We start from the raw sequence: 18,404 nt of genomic DNA, 5'->3' as shown, positions 1-18,404 counted from the left end.
GAGCCTTAATTATCATATCATATAGTATGGTATATCATAAATCCAGACATACTACCCTCATACTGTTCTAAATCACTTTCCCCTATTGCCCACAAAGACAACATAAACCAGAAGTGCTGATCTACAGATAACAGTTACCCATGCAGAAGGCATTTATTGGATTGTCTCCCGTCATCCAACCTCACAGAGGTCATATAAATTTCTTAATAAAATGCAGAAACAAAAATACAACTACAATTAGAGCACCCCCAAACCATAAAAACAGATCTACTTCTGAATATTTGCTCATTTAATTCCAACTATGTTAATCATTTAAAATACCTCAACTGAATGATTGCTTTAATGTGAAGAGAGTAGAAGATTACAGTAGCTCAGATTTCCAATCGGATTTCTCTTTTGTAATTTTGAGTACAGCAATAAAACAGGAACTCAGAGGAAATTTAGGACCTTTCTTTTTTCTTTAAAAAATTTGAATAAACTTTATAAACACATACCTTGCACCTGTTCAGACTAAAGACCATTTGCATTCCCTCAGCCCTCACTGATAATATTGAACACAAACAGATTTTTTATTATAATATCATAAATCTGGTAGCTACACACACATCCCAAATACCACCTTCTAATTCTCTTTATGGCATTAGTCCAGTTTCACAACATAGAAGAAAAAAAAAGGAATAGAGTATCTTATATTTTTTTTTTTTTGTATTTTCCAATGGGAAGATAAAGATAGGTCTGGTTTTGGAGAGTAGTTTAGTACTAGTGGTAGTTTGGCCTTTCCCCATGTGTGTCTTTCCAACCATACTGAAAGAAGTAAACAGAAAGCTCTGCTGGATTTTTCTCTGAAGTGAAGGAGAGGATCATAAATTGCTCTGAAATCTCCCTTGACTTTAAAATTACATCAGATTTTGCTCTTTTACATCTGAGAACTGCCTTCTCTGCTAATTGGCAATATGTCCCAGTGTTTGATGCTTACTCAGCTACCATCCTCTGCTACTCAGGCTCTTCCCAAAAAATTAAGAACCTTAGCCAGTTTTAGGTAGTTTTTGATGGAGATCTTCTTTACTGTCCCCATGTTTTGCAGTAGGAAATTTCAATTGCTTCCTTCAAGAAGTTAAATAAGAAATCAAAGGCCAACAAGGAAAATAAAACCAGTCAGTTTAGATGATGTATCGACCAGGGAACCATAAGGTAAATTGAGATATATACACTGATGTTACAAGTAACTCAGGGCAGTCACAACTTCTCTTTTCTTGTATTGAATCAATACATGGTTGTGCTTCTTCAAGAGAAGCCAAAGTAAAACATATCCTTTTGGATAAGAGATCATCTTCCACGCAGTATAAAAAAACTGAAGAACAAAGTAGATATTAATAAAATATATATAATAGTTATCATCACCTTCAGTTAAATTGTGCCCTATTTTATAGTGCTGAAATAGAAAAATCTTAAAATAACAACAAATCCCCAGGCATCTACTAACAAGGGTACTATAGAGATTTAGAGGCCTCTAGTGACTTCTAGAGTGCTAGTTTGTGTACCAGCAACAGACTGATGCTGCTGCATTGAAGACCCGCAGCCAATCACTTTATTTTATTTATTATTTCAGGTTTGTTATGTGTGGTGGCAGAGCATTGTTTGCTATTGCACAGGCACTCCAAGAGCTCAGTCGTATCAGGTTTCATTGTTGAGCACAACAAAAGCACATGGAGAGAGCAGGGCTCCAGCTCCTGTGACTGCTCTGGATCACTGTTCTGGGTGTCACACCCAGGACTCTGGTACCTGGCAGGTGCCAACATAGATTAGCACAAGCTCAGTGTGGGCACAGAGTCCTCCTTGCATTTACCTGGGTGCTGAACACAAATATCAAGTTTTAACAGCAGCTTTAGAGGTGGCTTTTTGCTTGGGTTTAGTTCAAGACCATTCTGCATTGGTTAGAACAAATGAAACCTCTGCAGGCTGAATCATTCCAGCATTTTCCAGCTCAGATCCTCTTGCCACACCTTTTCAAGACAATAAGTGTTTTCAAGTATTATCATCGAGGAAAGAAACATGAAAAAATTCAACTGTTGTCTTCATCATCCCAGCAGGCTTGACAAACCTTCCCTGTGTAACCTAAAAACACAGCAACAACTCACCAAAGGTAATATGCAGAGGCATAAACCCTGAATAAATGCACCTTTTAAAAACTACAACTCAGATAGGCAGGGCTTCTCAAGAGATACCATTTTTGCAGCCAAAATTCCTCCCCTCCTACACCCTTCCCTGTAGAGTTCTCAGCAGCAAAGCAATTTACTCTCGTTACTCAACCTACAACGCTAAGAGCATTTTTTCTCCTCAAAGTCATCTGGAGGGATGGGTAAATCAGGCTGGGTTAAAAACAACAACAGCAGCAAAGAAGAATTACAGTGCTCAATTTTCACAGAGACAGGACTAAACCTTTTAGCAGGACGGATTAGCTCATGGTCCCTCTGAGCCCCTCGTTTCCCAGGGAAGCTGCATGCCTGGAATTGTAACCAGGAAAAGCAGGGCTGGCACAGAGACGCCACCTACCCTCAGTGCACAAAAATTCCTCAAACAACCCCAGAGCACATAAAGAAAGCAACAAAAAAGGCCAAACAGCAAAGGCCAGAAGATTTAAGGCACGTGATTTACTTGGTGTACTTGAACCCAAACATTCCTGCTATTCCTGAAAAGTCCCTGAGGAAAGAAGATTACAGAAACTTGCCTGGTGGTTGGGACAAGAAATCAAAACTGCTGGCATTCCTTATAAAACAACCTGATTCCCCAAGTAATTTTCAATAATATTTGTAGCAATTATTTATAAAACCAATATTTTTCCTGTCTTACAAAAATAAGAACAAATTTATTTCAAAGATGGCAATTGAAACATATTTTTATGAGTTCACACTTTACTATTTTTCATCTTTCTTGACTCTTTGGAAATTATGAATTCACGATTCAGTGTTTTCCCTATATTTAACTCATCCTCAAACAGATGATTTACAGTTCATTTACAGTTGCAATACTGCAAAAACATCTCAGTGTGGCCTCATCACTAAAAAGAGCTCAACTCTCTCCCTACATTTTACATCCTGCCTCAGGCTGAAGATCTGGGGAAAAGAATCAAGCACTGAAGCTTCTTACACTGTTGGACAGTTTCCTTATGGTGGTAGCAAATGCCCCAGAGCATGAGTCATTTGTAACTTCTCCAGGAAGAAACAAACAGAAGATCTATAACAATATCTCTTGGAAGTTATCCTAACCTCACAAGGGGCAGTTAGGCAAAATGTTCTTATATGACATTTCCAGTTCTGATAGATATAACAACCAGAAGAAAATAGGAAATACGACCATTTACCATGTATTTTCCATCTGAACCATCCTTAAAAGCAAGAGCAGCAGATGGCAGGCAAACTGGGATGGGATTTTTCTTGCCCTGTTTTTTTACAGCAATTCGAGTCAGTATTGGTTGTCCGGTTCCCCTTCCTCTCAGCCACAAAAAACCCTAAATCTCCTCTTGCAAACAGACACATCTTTACTGGTTAAAGATGCACACAAGGAGGCAGAGGCAAAAATCAGCTGGTCTGGTAATAACCATCCTGTACTAGAAGTTCCCTGCGAAGCGCCGTGAAGATGCTGGCACAAAAACCTGCACTGCATATTGCTGCAGCATAATTAATTAAGCCTGACAACACCCCTGTGAAATACAATAGGTCTAACCACTAAACCAAATCATCCTTATAAACATCCAAATGTCAGCAAGTGAATTTATGTCAGACTTACTATTCAATCACAAGGGGGAAAAAAAAATTACATATAGCTTAAAAAAAAAAAAGCTCTTTACATTAAGTAAAGCTCTTTTATATTTTTGAATAGTAATAAAGAAATCAAAGGTATGACAGCCTTTTACAGGCATAACACCTCAGAACATTAGTAGATAAATCTTGGAAGAGGTAAGAAGTATTATCAGGATTTCCAATTGCAGAATCAGACAGTGCACTTGAGAATACTATGACACTATACATAAAATATTATACCTATTAATTCATAATGAAAATCTAAATAATTAAAATAAACCAAAATATCATTAATATCAAGACTTTGATAGTTGGATGTTGGTTAGGTGGTGAGGAAAATATACTTTTAAAGATTATTATGCCTTTAAGATCAGGTATTCCTTAAAATACACACTGAGACAAACATAGACATATGCTCTAAAAGTAATTCCAGCTTGATTCTTTATGACTTTAGCTTGAAGGATTTTATTTTCTGTATAATCTTCAAAGTGGAAGTGCATTCACTAGCCGCTGGCTGCACTGTTTGTCATAAAGTCAGCTCACTTAGTGCTGTCCAATTAAAATAAACTACAGCTGCAATGGATCACTATTTTTCTAAGTATCTGAAAATATTCCTGCAAAGCCCAACCTCCGAAAATTAAACATAAATGAAATGCAACAGTTCACTTGGCAACCATCTAGGAGAGGATGTTTTGACATTATTTTCATGTTATTAAATGCAGATTTTCCACTTAAAAACAAGAAGCTCCTGCCACAAATGATGTATATATTGAAATACTTTGTATGACATAAGAAAGGCATGTAATGGCTTGCTGCTGTAACCTTTTAAAATAAAATACAAGAATACACACATATATTTTTTCTTTGATACTTTACCCATTTTGCTGTTTATTGTAACAGACAATATTTCAGTGCTAGCCAATATAATACAGTAGCATTAAATAAAATGTCCAAGCTCCATCTGACTTCAAATACACTCACTTAATTTAAATTATTGTTCTTCTACTGCTCTCTTCTAGTTCATGCCTGGAAAAATGACAGACTATAAAACTCATCTTTTAACCAACTACAGTTCAAAATTATTTATTTACGTAAATTTGGGGAAACCAAGGTCTCATGACATGTTTGTATGCTTCATTTCAAGCATGATGAAAGAACAGAAAATAAAATACAAACTTTTTTCCTTTGGTACTGACTTTGTTCTAGTTCTTCCAGACATCGACTTCTAAACTCAGGCTGCCACCAACAGACAGCTCACAGACAAGGGAAGCTGATGCTCATCTGCAATGCACAATGTGAGGCAGCAGAAAGGCCCCTTCCCTAAACAGCAGCTGATGAATGTACACAGAATAAAAACAGTTTAATTTTTTCTGCTGTGTAAAGTTGCTGTTTAGATTTCCAGAGGGCAGTCCTACCAAAATTACACAAACATCTTGAAATGCCTATGGAGAGTCTATAACCAAAAAGAAGATTTTGTATGGCTGCAGATGCACAAATTTTCTTACAGATGATTCCTAAAAGTTAGGCTGCATTTATCTAAAGAACAACACTGCACCTTTAAGAAAATGTTATTTTTCCTGAGGCCCTATCAAGGTAAATTTCATCAGTATTCAAAGAATGAGCAAAGCACTTCAACAATTTATTTCAATAAAAGAAGACTTAGCTGAAAGGAGTATAAATGATGAGAACTTGCTTTAAACTGATTTATTCCCTGCAGCAATAAAAGGAATGTTTCTTCACTCAGCTGTTTAATATGCAAATATGCAGAGCATCCAGCTTCTGACAGCACATCATTAATAAAACCTTGCACTAAGCAGAGCTCCCGATATTTCATCCTGATGAAAATACATGATGATGATTTTAGACTGTATAATTTCAGAGTTGGAACAATGTACTTCCCAGTGATGGAAACTCAGCAATCCACAGTTCTAGTGTGGATTTTTTAATAAGTTAACCTATTTCTGCATGAGGGAGACATTCTGTTTACAAGAATTGTGAATACAGAAAATCTTGTCACCAAACCCTCTCAGCTGGACCAACCAAACCTTGGTTTGAGAAGCAGCACCAAAAGAGATATGTTATTTATAGAACACCATAACAGTTGATTTCTTTTTTAATCAACTAATTCCTCTCTTATTTAGCAAATTTAATGTACTTCACCTGTACTTTTCTCAGCCACTGTACTATCTGACAGATTGGCAGCAAATGTGTAAATTAAAGCCATCCCTTAAAATAAAATAAAGAAAGAAAAAAAGTCTGCAATTTTGCTTATTTACTTAATTAAAATCTATGAAGAACTAGATCTGACCATGCTGTAGCATTCTACTTGTGAATATAGCTAAAGTATGTACATGCTTTCTTCTTCATTTCTTGTGCTAAAACTCTTACACTGTTTCCAAAGAAGTTTTTAGAAAGGTTAAAAACTATCAAATGTTTGATATAGGGAAAGTAATATTTTTCAATGCTTTGCTCTGGAGTCTTTCCAGTCCAAAGATGGAAACTGGAGGCTGTACAGAAGAAATGTGAATTTTTTAAGCATCCCTTTGTGCAGAATTGATCTTCAGAGGTGACACAGAATGTTCATTTCTCCACTGGAATTGGTACCCACACAAGATGTTGATCACCTTACAACAGGGATATCTGAGGAACACGCATTTGCTTCAATAGTAGGTAACAATTAACAACTTGCTAAAGTCTTGGTGGCTCTATTTTGGCTGAAATACAATGTTTTTCCACTGAAGATGATAGGTCAAATATAAAGAGAGACCCCCTACACTGCAAGAACAAAAAAAAAAACGACTTTGCGTTTTAATTCAAAAATATTTCTACTATGAATCAATCATTTAGTGTATTTCAAAGAAGTTTAAAGGATTTTCCTTTGAATCATTTCCCACTGGGTGCCTAGGAAACAAAACATCTTCAGGGCTAAATTTCAGGGGAAGTCTTGCAGGTTTTAGTAAACTTCTCCAAGCCAGTACTTTACATGTTTCTGTTTTCTGTGCATGGCAATACTCCCTCATAACTCAAATGGGATTAACCAATTAAACATTTCCCAGTAGTCTCTAAAATAGCTGCTCTTGGCATGTTTTTTGCATGGAACAAACCTCAGCGGGAGGATATGATAGAAATCTTGCACTATTTAAATATAGAATTGGGACATCAAAGAAAGGGTTGTATTGAAATAACATGGATAATTAAGGAAGTGGAGAACAGTAATAACTGATTTACATAAAATGCTAATAAGCCTCTTGACTTGTTCGGCAATTTCTGCTTTAGGCATGGCAACTGCGGGTTCAAATTTGTATACTAATTTTATTTTAGTATTTTCTTTTCCTTCCACTATCTCCCCTTAATTTTTAAGCTCTCTACAGCCAGGCCAGTCTGTACCTGGATCCAAACCTTCTTCAAAACAAAACTCATCAGAATATAAACTCCTGTGAAAGTTTTGTGCACATTCCCATCCACTCAGACACACAAAGCTCAAAGTGTAAAGACCCTTAATCACTTCTCTGCATGTGTACGGGTTCAGATTGCCTCCCTTCTAGTTTAGCTCACTTTCATGTCATGCTGAATAATGTGTTACAAACGATCAATGACATATCAAAAATGTTAAACGCTCTTCACAATTAGCAGGACTGAGAAAGTTGGAAAGCGAGTGGAGTGTACTGGCAAGGATGCATTTCCATGCTTCTGCTCCTTGCTGCTGGGATGGGATGACGAGGGCACTGCACCAGCACAAGAGGTTACAGCTATTTTGCACTGCACTCTTGTGCCATTTGCCTGTGCGAAGAAATTATACGTTCTGAATTTCTTGTTTAATTTTACTCTCCTCCTGATCCCTCCTCGCAGCGCTACAGCAGCAGTGGCTTTGAGATGTGAATGTGAATGAGTGTCTGAGCTGTTCCTTCAGGACATGTCTGAGTATTGACCTTCAGCTTACCCTGTTTCCCTGTGAGCCCTCTAAGCATGATCCATCGCTTTCTCAGGCCATTCTCCCTTCACCCCATTGATGGGTTTCAGAGCTACTTAAATTTCAAAGTCCTGATGCGTTGCAGCAGTGGCCAGGGCTCAGCTTTGCTCACTTATAGATTGTACAAGGTCACAATAAGGGAAGGGGAAAAAAAAAGCCAGAGCATTTATCAGGATGTATTGCTTTACTTTTTCTATCCATCACAAAGGCGATGATTCTATTTTAGTGAAAATCCATTGAACTCAGATCAAGTCAGATGGCTGTTATCATTGGAAACTCAAGAGCTGTCACACCATAATCGGTACAAATGAACACTGAAACGTGGGGCTTGAGGCCGCTTAATGGTCTTTAGTGAATTTTTTTTTTCTGTTGCTTTTTAAACACCACAAAATCACTTTACTTAAGTGATTTCAAATTGAGAACACTAGGATTTTGTTACACAAGCACAGTTGATTCAATTGTAGATGATCTGACAGCTACTGTGCAATTAAATGTTTTTTGCCAGTGTGCCCTCTCCCCCAGTATACACATGTGGACCACCCAGATAAGCACAATGATTTCCCACAAAGCTATTCTGATTCTGATCATCTTTTGTGATACACTTTCCACTTGTAATAGTCCACACTACCATTCACTTTTAATAGGAATTTCTGCAGCAATATTGCTTTGTATTTTGTGAATGTGCTTTGGTGGAGCTCCCTTGTTCTAGAGTTACTCCTGTGAGAAGGAGCTGTGTGCACACAGGGAAAGCAGAAAGGCAAACTTCATTTCTCTATTTCACAGATACCTTAGGTGAGTACTGCATTTTGATAAAGTATTGGAGATCTTCACCATATTTAAAGGCACCCAAAAACTACATAAATATGAAATTAATGGAAATTATTCAGTATAATTACAAGTGTGTTTGAATTGCATCAGAAACAGAGTACAGGGGAGTGCAAAGGAGCAGGGCACAGCCATCATACCTGACAGGGAGCTTGCTCTTCCCTGCAGTCCGAACACACTAATTATTCTCATATTTGGGCTTCATTCTACTTCCTATCATTTGTGACAGACTCACCTTGCACTTGCTTGTTTTGATTTCATCACATAAGAAAGACCAGCTATCCCAGGTTCTAGGGGACCTTGACAGATAATTAAAAATGCCTCTCTAATTAAGAGAAAAATAGTAACAGATGACAACTTTGCTCCACAAACAAGCCATTCCACAGAGTTTCTACTTCCCTACAGAAATCCCATAATAAAATAATTGCCATCCAATTTTTGAAAGTTTTGAAAAAAACCCCAACCCATCCCACTTCACTTCCCACACAAACTCATTGCCCAGACTGATGATTTACAGAATTTATTCAAAGTAAATATATTCCTCCTTACAAGTACTGGCAAACCTGTACCATGAGTGCCCCTCCTTCACCACACCTACAGAATACAGCAGAGGAAAGACATGATTGTTATGTAGGAATGTCCTAAGCTACCTGGAGCTTTTTATCGTTTTAAACTATGTTTAGATCTTAGGTTCTGACCTCCTCCCATGGAGCTGGAACACATTTTAAGTCACCTGCCACTACCACATTCCCGGGGCCCCTCCTGTCACAGCAGCTTCAAGGCTGTTCTGTACAGTTTCAGCTTCGAGTCAAGTGCAAAACTGAAACAAATATTTCATATTTTGCCTGAACAAAGTTTCCAAGCAAAGCCACAGGGAAGGAACACAGGCCTGTAGTTCCTCTCTGTTTTCACCCACCAGTGTTTCCTGAGATCTGGAACGGGGCATGGTGAAGGCTGTGCACAAATTCTTGAGGAGCCCCTGCAACACTCCCACAGAGAGGCATTAATGAGCTTTAGTATAATGGAGGATCAAGCCCTGTGCTCTGTGCTTCAAGAAGCAGAAAATATTAAATACTCTGGTATTGCATCTTCAAATTTCTTTTTCTAAACATTAAGACAAATACAATTTTGGCAAGCTCTAAGTTTAAAATAGTATATTTTTCTTTCACAAGAACACTACATCTTAACTTCCAGTCTAATAAAAAAATTATGATCATTTTTGTGGATATTTTAAATATAGCATGTTACTATTCACAGACTTTTAGCTGTAGTCACCTGTACATACACTGCACTCTCAAGGGAAGCCATACAACACAATAAAAGCTGTGATATGATGCGTTTTCAGCAGTGAAATATCCTGGATAAATCACCAACTTCCTCCTATATTACAGCAGATATCCAAAAAGAGGTTAAAAATATCCTCTAAAATATACTTAAACACTGAAGAAATTTTGTATTGCTCCCTGGTTTGCACAATAAGCCAAAAGACATCAAGCCCCTTGCTGCTCCCACATTTGGGACCCGACCAATGACTGAGCATGGCCTGAGCCAGGGACTCTTTGAAGGATCACAGTTACACAGAATTGTTTCCTCTTCATTTCCTTCAGCTGAACTCTGGTATCACCCAGGGGACATCTGAGGAGTTGTGTGTGTGTTGTTCAACTCCCCCAGCAAGGACAAATTTTCAACAAAATTTCTGATGTCACCTCTTTTTGCAAATGAGCCTTTTAGTTCTCCTTTATCAACTCTCTCCACATTTGGCTGCTTGCAAAGGAGGTGTTGTACAAATCACTTGGATTTTCATTCCTTGAACCTCTTGCTCCTTACCCAATCCCAAATATCCAATGTAGTTTATCCTCCTCCATCTGGGCAATATCTTCATTTCCAGCAGCCCTGGTGCCTCCTGCTGTCGTTTGGGAGGCACAGTTTCAGACAGGCCTTTAATTCTTTTGAACATTCCCATAATATGGACCCAAATCCTGACAAGTTTGTTTGAGTAAAATTGAAATTTCTCTCTAATTAATTAATTTTAAGAGAAACAAAAAAGAAAATAAAGGCAAGCAAAACTAACTGAAAGTCTTTTGTTTCTATTTTACATCAACAAAGATACATTTTCATCATGCTGGTCTTATTGGTTGACCAGTTGGCTGATGTGCTCTGAAAATCCTGTTATTTCCTCTTAAAATCATGATAGATAAAAAATCCTGACATGGTATTGCAGTTACCATAGAACTGTCACAGAGGCACTAATTCCAGTCCATAGAGAAGCAGGAATAAAAGAAAAGAAAGAACACAGAGGCTGCAATGAAAATACACACAGAATTTTCAACAAGCTTTAAAACACTGAAAAAAATAAAAAAGCAATTTAAAATTTCTTCAGCAATTTTTGCTGGATACAAATTTCACTGCAACTTCAGCACCTCTCAGGTGCTTTTTCTCTGTCAGGCCTTACAGTCTGGCAGGTCTCAGTGGTGGTGGCTGTGGCAGGTGAGGTAAAAGAGCTGACACCTCTGCCTGGTGGACTTGCTGCACCTGTGCTCAAAGCAGGACTGACATTACATGTCCCCATCCCAAATAACAGCTTTATATTCAATTCCATCCACTGGAGATGTCAGCAAGGGAAACAAGGTTATGTGGCAGCAGCTACCATATTTTACCTATCTATATAAATACATTTAAACACATGGGAAATAAGGTTAGGGGAATGACCTTGAGGTATGGACTTTTAGGCTAGTAACCCTCACATAACTTCAGCTTGAACACTGAAAGTGAGAGGAAAAACAGTGCATGATACCAACACATCTACTCTAAACATCCAGGGGAAAGAATTAAAGCTGTTATGTGCAGTAACACAGCCCCTGTCTGTGAACTGGGAATGCTTTTGTAGTGAGCTGCCTCACAGAGCAGACTAGCTTCTTAATAACTGGATGTTGGGAGAATTGAAGCAAAACTTTTATCTTTACTATTAAATCTCCCTTTTCAGTCACTAAGCTCCCTATGAAACAGCATAACAATGCTCCTATTAGGTAAGCAAGGGACAGAGGGGATGCAAATCCCCACTGAATTAACGTGCCTGCTCCTGAGTCAGCGATGGGCCTTCCAGCCTCGACCTTGCCAATCAGCATGTCTGGTTTTCCCCATTTCCCAATGGCACAGGGCTCATCTCTCTGAAGAAATCAACCCCAGTCTATGGCACCTCTCCAAATTAGCACCACAAACCAGGGTGGGTTTTAGTGACTAATTAGCATTGCTAGAGAGTGTCCATTTTTTGATCACTTCCAGGATATTTAAACGAAGCAGTTTAAGAAGGTGGCCCTATAAAGTATAGGGCTAGTCTGTATCATCAGCCAGTGAGATGAAGGCACCTACCACTGGCTCCTTGCCAGTTTTGGTTAGCAGAATCAGGGAATGAACTTGGGATCCCTGTGTGAATAGATGCTAATGCATCGGTGAAAGGTCATCAAAGCAGTCAGACTCCACATCCTGCAGAGGTGCCGGAGCCTCTCATTCCACTGCTATCTTTTGTCCCCATCCGGTTTACCTAATAGATGATCCTAACAATTCACATTGGCAGTCCTTTGTAGTGTAATGAACACTGTGTGGTCTGATGAATGCAACCACTGCACAGAAAACGTCAGTTCTTTCATTAAGAAAACCTTCCCAAGTTCATTGTATTGAACCAGCGCTCCAGCTATTAGGCTGATACATGACACAGTCAATTCCAGTTACACTTTAAGTGACTATTCATGTTCAGTGAATTCAATTTTTAAAGCTAATTTATATATGTTTAGATATTTACATGAATGCACATTTCTTCTAACTTACATGCCTTTTTCTGAGCTTTCTGTTAATAATGGGGGGAGTGGGGGAAACAATATTTGCCAGCAGATCCTGAAAAGCTGGAATAACTGATGGAAAAGACACTGAAAAGCAAATAAGCAGCTTTCTGAGAATATACTTGAATAGCTCTCCAAATTACTTGTTGGTAAAAAGAATTGCAGTGAGTACATCTATTAATGTTAAATAAAATATTTGCATTATTTTTAAAATTACTTGTTATTTCACATTTATGTTTGAGAACCCATTTTCTGATATACAGTACCTCCTTTTATATATAATACTGCAATTAGTGGCATGTAAACTTTTAAAGCAGGTAATTTAAAAAATTAAACTGTTGCTGCTACTGAACAGAAAACATCAGTTCTTTCATTAAGGAAACCTTCCCAAGTTCATGGTATTGAACCCAGGCTCCAGCTATTAAGCTATGTGATGACACAGTCAATGTCTGCTATAGTATCAATTCAATTTAAGCATTTTTATTATTAGATGCCTTTCTGTAGTTTCTTTTAACTGACTTTGTTTATTGATAATTATAAGAGGACCATTGGTTCCAAAAGATAGGCATAATTTCATTACACAAATCCTCTGCAGTTCACAGTAGCTGCAGCTTTTCTGTATAGATCATGCTAAAGTCTCTGAAGCCTTTAGAGTGTGCAGAGATCATGATACAGTTCTCTAGAAATAAAAAAAAATACCATTTCTTACTGCATCATTTGGATATTAAAAAACAGAAATCCAGCTTTCCATCCACATATTCAAAAATACCAGGCTGTTGACTTCTTTTGAAATATATTTCAAAAAATGTTTCCATTAATGTGGATTTGTTTTAAATTAAACTATCAGGCCTACTTTCCTGCATTGAAAAAAAAAATATTATAGCTTGACTTTCCTGGCTTAACATACTTATGTACTAAAGCTCTACGGTTTGGGAAATAAAAATACCTTTCTTAATACTGCATTTCATAAGAAAAATCACAATTATTGGATGCAGGGACTTTGTGGCTTGATTTTGCAAGCGGAGAAGGGGGATGCCCTTCAAAGTTAGAGGGTAATCATTATTGACCTTGTGCATTCAAGACAGCATAGCAGGTTTCTATATAAAGAAACTTGCAGAGAGGTCATTGAAAGCACTGGTGAAGAGGCATAAAAAAGGAGACAGGACAGAATACAGCCTCGGTTAAGCAAGTTAAAAAATTAACTATAAACAGACTTGGGAATTGAATACAAAAACAAAAGAACATTTTCTTTCCAAGTGTCATGCAAATTTATGGCTCTGTATTAAATGTTCATTATCAGATAAGTAGCCTTTACAATGTAATGATTAACTTTTATAGGTTCTGCAAAGTTTTTTTTCTCCTCTTTCCCTACACACAGCCTGAGCACTTCTGGAGTGTTGAACAAAGGGGCACATGCTTAGGGCTGGCTCCCAGCAGGCAGGAATTAGGATTTTGGACTTCCTTGCTTTACTCATTCACAGGGTGTCTGCTAATCTGTCTGTGTTTGAATTTACCTGTCTGCAAAACAGGTACAATAAAACCAGCAGACATCTCCCCAGGGTTATATGACACTTAGTTTGGCACTTCAAAAAGCACACTTAGCAGAGCATTTTGAAATCATTGAATGAAAAGCATTATGTAATGAAAAATAAATTACTTCTGTATGATGAGGTTGTTTGGAAAATGTTCAGGCAAAATGCTCTGGTTAGGAATATTAAAACACCTGGGATACACAATGGATAGGTTTAGTATGTTTTTTTCTTTCAAACTAAACTTTAAAATACACTGCAACACAAAAAAGGTCCTGTTGTCATGCACATCCCACTCCCATTTAATTAAATCGCCATTATTATTATTATAAGTATTAATATATTTTCTTTTCCTCTCTAGATGAAGAATATAGAAATTGAAAGAGAAACAGAAACATTTAGATTGAGACCTTACTTTTTTATTTCTATAAACAGAGAAGGCACAAACTTGCTAACTTTTCTATGACTTGTGCTATTTTTCTTCAACCTACAGCTTCACGATGGCTCTCTAAATTTGCCCTGGTTAGGCAAAACTCCCTTTTCTATTGGGTCTTTCACCTCCAGAACAGCAGCCTACCATGCAGGCAGGAGGCTGCAATCTCAATGCACTGATACCCTCCACTAGAAAGAGTCAATCATTTTCACTGATAGGTGCCCACAGTGTCCCTGGAACAATCCACTCGCATGACTCTCCTGCCCCTCCAGCTTCCCCTCCCCTGGCAGCTGATAGCACACAGCTTCCCAAAATATGCTTCATTTTCAAGGGATAGATTTATTACAGCCCTGTTATCACATTCAAACCCTTCCTGAAAAGATAAAAATAAGAAAGACCTTACAAGAAGATGTTGTAGCAACAGCTAAATCATAAATGTTTGATAAGGAATGGCTAAATCCAGACAAATAACTGTTCAATCCCACTTTGTATTAGGCAGATAAAGTCATACAGGAAATCAGTGTGATCTATTGAAATGAAAAAAAGTCCAGCTTAGGGACTATATGGTATTATAGAATATGTGACATTATAAATGGGCTGCTTCCATAAGTGCTATACAATGAGAAGTTGCATAGTTTTTATTTATTTTTGTGCTTATGAATGTAAAAGCAGGATGAGAAAGTCACTGTTTGTCAACAGGGCAAATGTGGGCCACAGTGAATAGGTATTTATAACCTTTTTATTTTCCCACTCTTGAAGGGAATACATAATCCTTTCTAGGGATAAAAGGATCTTCAGTCACCCACTAGCCCAGGGCTCCTTTTTAGCACAGGCTGACAGATGTGCTAAAATTATAAGTGAAGTGTTGTGATGTTGACTCCTAAAGCAGCGATCATTAAGGTTGAAATTAGTATCCCCTCCCAGCCATTCAAATGCTGAAAAGTTCTGACACCAGGCGTAATTGGACAACTTTACCTAGTGGGGATAGCACCACATTTTATCCTACTGACTTCTTTCTGCCTTTTTCATCCCTGCTCCAATTTAAATGAAGCAAAACAACTTTTTATACATCTTTCACTTACACAAAACAAAACAAAAATCTGCTTATGCAGAAAGACATCTCAAAAGCAGACATATGAGTTCACAACTACATATACAAGCAGTATTGTTTAAGGCTATACTATTTCAGCTGACAACAGTATTTTAAATAACATGCAGTTTAAAAAGAGACTGAAGGAAAATATAAACAGATGTCCTAATATGTATTAGCATATGCTGAGAGAAATTTCATTTGAAAATGTAAAATACACTTCACTTGCTATATGTTCTAATTAGTTACATGCAGTGTTAACATACTTTAATCTTCTGAAGTAAAAGGTTCCCCTGAACTGGATTTATGTATACCTGGATATATTTCTAGCAAGTGTAGCAGTTGCTAAATGGCAGTAAGTGCTAAAAGATATAAGCAATCCACACAATTAGATTTCAGGTCATTTAGATCAGTGTGAACTAGAAAAACATGTTAATGTGCTATACACACTGCCACTTCCTCCCATACTGCTGAGTTTGACACATTAACTAATGGACCATCACCTGATAAATACTGGATATGTGTGGATGAATAAAGTACTTAATTGTCTCCACTGGCTCAGACCAAGATTTTGACAATGACACAAACCCAGCAGTGCTGAGGCACTGTTGCACTATTCTTGTGCTGTGTGCCTAAAGAATAAAGCCTATGATTTTACACAGTTTATCTAATAGACCTTCCTTCTTTAGTTTATGGGAAAAACTTAGATGGAGCTCAAGGCCCACACTATAACATAAAGCATGGGGAAGCTGAGTGTGAAACCTGACCAGTGTGTTAAAAGAAAATCAAATCCAGTGTTTGTGAACATGTAACACTTTGCTACTGAGTTAGATTAAATTCCTAAAGGCTGACAAGCACATCTATTTCTGGCATGAACAAAGAATGTGTTAATGCTGGGGCTCTCACAGAGCCCTGTACATTGAGTCACCAGCTCCCACAACCCCACTAAGCCTCGTCCCTCATCTTTCAGCTGAACTCTGCATTTCGCTTCATCTACATTGGGTTCCTGCCCATCTCTACTGATGCCCTACATCCCAAAACTTCCACCACATTACCTGGCTGCCCATCACACACACACATCAAGCTGCTGGAGATTTATTGGGCTGATGCACAAATCCTTCTTTAATGAAGGACAGGAGAAAGGTGAATGTGCACAGCCATGTTGTGCCTTGGTCCTGCAGCTGAGGTGGTGGGGGCTGAACTGATTGAAGGTTTTGATCTTTAGTGACTCATCCTCAAGACAGTCAGGGGCCCACAACTTTCTGTCCCTTGCTGTTCAACATTACTGACAATAGGGTTTCTCACACTGAAAATCAGCTGACCCAGCCAGGTCAGCCTTTTCCAAAATGCTTTCTCCCAATTTCCAGGCCACTAAGGACTTCAGGATAGGCTGCATGGGTGCTGTGCAAAGAGCAAGGGAAAGATCCCTGCATCTTGCTTTGGAAGACATGCTTGCCTGTTCATCTTGTAATTAAGTTCTTTGACTTGTTTCCACAATCTCTCTAAAAATGTGTTTGGTCAGCTCCCCTTCTGTAAATTCCTCCAGTGTTACCCACCAGACCTCTGGAGTGGCCATCACTGATACCTCATCAGAACTTACTTCTCATGCATGCTCTATTTCTAGATTTGTGTTCTTATCTATTTCTGTTTCTGTTGGTTTGTTGCCAAGTTTTTTTTTTTTTTTTTTTTTTAACTGCAAGGCTTTTACCCAACACACACACAAGAAGGTCCAACCTACAATTACCTCACCCCTTTTCTCTCTGCCCCTACACACATTATGCTGAGCATCTTTGCTAGAAAACTTGCTTTTCCACAAAAAATTCATCCTTTCTTCCTCTAATACTGTAGTCTGTCTATAGAGACTCTTCAGTTTAATCCAGCTTATCCTGCTTCACTATCAACATGTCTACACTCACCCTAGATCAACTTCAAGATAGTCATTTTCATTGATGACTTCCTAAATTTTCAAACAAGCATTTTCATGCTTTCTTTTATTCTGCTTACAGATCTGCCCACAAGCACTTGCAGTATTATCTCATTATCTTTCTTCATAATCCACGTTAAAAATCTCCTTTTCATTGGTATCTGATCTTTTCTTTGGCATCAGAAAAATATCATGCCTAAAACCAGGGCCTACCATATTGATTAATATTATCTCATTATACGCTTGTTCTTTTTATCTATCTGTATCTCTGACTTTTGATTAACACTTAAATTTTAAACAGCACGGACATGGAACAATCTTTTTTGGTTGATTTTGCATATTTATTAATATGGCTGGGTCCTTATCTGTGACTAACAATCTAGACACTGCACTAGCAATAATTATCATCATCTTGTTGTTCCTTCTTTGTTGATATATAAGCATGTAAACTGGATTTTGTTTTCTGAGTAAGACTGCCAGGGATGATTGTTAGGAGCTCTGCTTGAAGAAGAAACTCAGGTGCTTTTAGTAATCATTTTCAAACTAAGGGTTGTACTCATTTGGGTTTTTTTAATGGAAATTAGGGATGGGAAAATTTTCTGTGTAACTGTCAGGAAAAAATGGCTTGGAAAGTAATAATTAGAATTACTTTCTGTTCTGTTGTCAGATAAGCAGCATGCACATGAATATTTTTTTTTTTAATAAACATATTGTAAGAAAGTAAAAGAAAAACAAACTGCAAATTGTGCTTTTATCTGTTTCAACAAGGACACATGAGCATAATGCACTAAAGTGACAGTCAGGCTCCACGTGAGACAATGTGAAATGGGAACTCCCTGAGACAAAGCTCCCAAGGATGAGAGTTCAAATGCCAAAGAATCCTACTTAACAAGGGAAGCACCAGTGTTCTTTCCCAAATCTTCATGAATTGGACATATTAAATCATGTAGCCTGATGCCAGCACAGGATTAAATTCTAATACCTTGGCATGCCCTAA

At 37.8% G+C, this 18,404-nt stretch overlaps 1 protein-coding gene across 2 annotated transcripts in view; it reads right to left on the bottom strand.

The window, feature by feature from the left end:
• Positions 1 to 18,404, bottom strand: part of WWOX (WW domain containing oxidoreductase) — a 484,520-nt gene that overhangs the window by 244,426 nt on the left and 221,690 nt on the right. The gene's annotated exons all lie outside the window — the stretch shown is intronic.

Source organism: Vidua macroura, chromosome 11 (assembly GCF_024509145.1).
Source record: "Vidua macroura isolate BioBank_ID:100142 chromosome 11, ASM2450914v1, whole genome shotgun sequence".
NCBI classification, from domain to species: domain Eukaryota; kingdom Metazoa; phylum Chordata; class Aves; order Passeriformes; family Viduidae; genus Vidua; species Vidua macroura.
Note: the sequence above shows the minus strand (reverse complement) of the source record. Positions and strands in the feature narration are given on the sequence as shown.